Source organism: Rhipicephalus sanguineus, chromosome 5 (assembly GCF_013339695.2).
Source record: "Rhipicephalus sanguineus isolate Rsan-2018 chromosome 5, BIME_Rsan_1.4, whole genome shotgun sequence".
NCBI classification, from domain to species: domain Eukaryota; kingdom Metazoa; phylum Arthropoda; class Arachnida; order Ixodida; family Ixodidae; genus Rhipicephalus; species Rhipicephalus sanguineus.
The window spans coordinates 194,775,893-194,778,796 of NC_051180.1; the positions used below are offsets into that span (position 1 = coordinate 194,775,893).

Below are 2,904 nucleotides of genomic sequence, written 5' to 3' on the forward strand. Positions count from 1 at the left end.
AGAAACAGTGAAGAATTTAGCAGCACAAACAACTATCAAGGCATTAAAAATATATAGTAAGGTTTAAGTTGAATGCAGGTAGATGTTCGAGGATATGCAAACTAGCTATAAAACACTGATATCATGTAAAACACTACATATATACAGTAAAATGCTTATGCAGGTGACAGTAGAAAGCTCGTAAAGATTATAGATGTAATGAAAAATGCATATGTGTGTTAACAAATACACAAGCTATAAGACGGGCCTCATGAACATGAATGCCCACCAAACAATGTCATTGCAATTATAGAAGTTACCCAAAACCTCCTCTCACAATCTTGGTACAAATACAAGCGTGGCCCGTGTACTGACTATTTAGGTGCACGTTAACCCCTTAAGTGCTTTGGACGAGCAGAGCTCGTCCTAGCGGAATAGGTACTCTCCTCTAGTGTCAGGACGAGAAGCGCTCGTCTACAGCTTAGATTGCGTGTAATTCACCAGATGGCAGCATTTACTTCACAATTTATTTTTTCTCCTGCGGAAAGAGCGCAGTTTTTGTATGAAAAGATTGCTTGCGGTGGTGGCGACTCATCATAGCTGGCTATTCAACACGAAAAAGAAGCTTTTCATTTTCGTCATCTTCGAGTGATGGTGATTCGGATACAGATGTTTATCTTGTGTCCCGAAGTGAAGACACCGATGGCGGTGAATTGAGCATTTGCTCTCGGAAGCGAGGAGAAAATGGGAAAAAGTTGAGAAAGAAAACTCTCTTTTGGTGCAGGAGCTGCAACAAGCCGCTTTGCGTTATTCCGTGTTTTGAAATCTTCCACACAGTCCCGAAGCTTCCCGTGTGAAATAGCCCAAGGGTACTTAGCCTGCATAAGTGAAGAAAGATGTGGCGTTTGCAACTGCTTCCTTTGTAAGGTTTTTATTTTTATTAGCAGCAGGCAGCTGGTTGTCCAGAAATAAACTTTATTGTATTGATTTGACTAAGTATGTGGTACAAATATTTTTTCAACATCGACTAGCTACTTTTTAAAAAAGTACAACCAGATTCGAAATCAGCAATAAAAGAAATAGGCACTCTTGGTTGGGAAATTAAAAAAAAAAGCACTTAAGGTTAAAGAACCCCAGGTGGTCAAAATTTCTGGAGCCCTCCACTACGACGTCTCTCATAATCATATTGTGGTTTTGGCACGTTAAACCCCAACAATTATTACTATAAGTACAAGCGTGCTACAGAAGCTCAGTCACCTGGCTTTCTTCGTCCAGATGCAGGGAATACTAGACGCTTGCCTGCTCTTGAAGCTTTATTTTTCTCCCTTTTGAAAAAATGCAGTCGGCACCTCAGAAAAAAGTAGACAATTTCAGCTGTTGTTGCTACAAAATGTGATTGGCACTCTACACTTGCATGCACAGTCCAATCATCGCCAAGGATAATTTCTATGATGTTCATATAAACAGCACTAGATGAACCTTCTCCACAGTAAATCTCTCTACGTGGTCTTCAACAACCTGCAAAAGTCCCAGCAGGTGGGCTGAAGGGACTTGCAAGTAACCTTTTGACTTGGTAGCTGTCGAGTCACTTGGCTGCCTTGATGATGTCTTCAACCTTTTGAGGCAGGCAGCGCAGGTCATTGTCAAAAACTTTTCAACAACGTAGCCACCAAGGTAGTCCAGGATGCTCTGCTTTGTTGTCAAAGGCTGGGAGGTGGCTATACTAAATTCATCATCCGCAGGCTCCACAAAAGTATCTCTTCAAATAGCACTGCAAGGATGTCAGCATAGAGTGTGAAAGAATTACAGTGCAAATGAGACTCTGAAAATACAGAATGGAAGAGGCAACCAACTTTACCTGATTTGTTGTTCGTGCTTTTTTGCCAGAAATGTCCTGCAACTTCAGAAGTCTGTTTGGACCTTCGCAATCTAGCGATGCTCGTTCTGGTGGCTGAACGATGTTGTTCACCGACAGCATACGGTGAATAAATAACAATTGCTGCACAGTTGGCTGGCTGCCCTCCATCTCCAGTCACATGCCTGGTAATTCCAAAAAAACCTCTGAAAAAAAGGTCAGTGTTTATTGCAGCTCTAAAAGAGATTGGCACATAAATTTTACCTCCAAAGGGTCCTGTCCGAATTTTCCTACCAGAATGTACTGAAATCCAGACTTCAGGAGACACTCAATAAATGCGACCACACTGTGTAGGGTCAACCTCAAGGCCTCACAGGTTGGCCTGCTTAGAGAGCAGATTTGCCGCTGCTTTAGAAGGGTCTGAATGTATCCATGCCACCTGTCTATCCATTTATTGTTTTCCTTTAGCGTCTGAAAGGCATACACGTATTTTTAGATACAGCAACAAGGACAAAATACATTTTCTTTCCTAAGTGAGGGTAGATGGCCACTCACAATGATGTGCTCTGCTACACTGTACTGCACTTGCTGAGGTCTCTTAGTGTTTAGGCAGTCAAACAGAGCAATCATTCTTCTGGTGAACCGTACAGTTGCAACAGATGTGTGCAGTTTTTTACATTCATCCCTCCTGGCATAGAATTCCATCCCTGAGGCAGCACTTTCACTGAAGAACTGTGAAATGGTGAATTCGTAATGTTCAAGTCCTTGGTCGTGCCAACTTAAGCAACAACACCAGTTTTTATACGTTTAAGCTTCTCCACAAACATCATTATGTGTCAGGGGCGTAGCCAGAAATTTTTTCGGGGGGGGGGGGGGGGGGTTCAACCATACTTTATGTATGTTCGTGCGTGCGTTTGTATGTGTGCGTGTATATATATGCAAGCAAAACGGAAAATTTCGGGGCCCCCCTTGGCTACGCCCCTGTTATGTGTTCTGTACCTGAACTGCAAGCTTGACACTGAGCTTCTGAAATGGATTCGGATGGACATGTGCTCTCGTCAGCTTTGGTA

The 2,904-nt window shown here is 42.6% G+C and overlaps 1 long non-coding RNA gene across 2 annotated transcripts; it reads right to left on the reverse strand.

Annotated features, from left to right (window-relative positions):
* Positions 1 to 703: 703 nt before the first annotated feature.
* LOC119395161 (uncharacterized) lies at positions 704 to 2,254 on the reverse strand. Of its 2 annotated transcripts, none has more exons than XR_007416143.1 (3): positions 2,099 to 2,254; positions 1,838 to 2,040; positions 704 to 857 (listed from the first exon to the last, which is right to left on the reverse strand). It is a non-coding gene; the product is annotated as an uncharacterized LOC119395161 (long non-coding RNA). The 2 variants fall into 2 exon arrangements; XR_007416142.1 differs by having other exon boundaries at positions 704 to 1,750.
* Between the last annotated feature and the right edge of the window lie 650 nt (positions 2,255 to 2,904).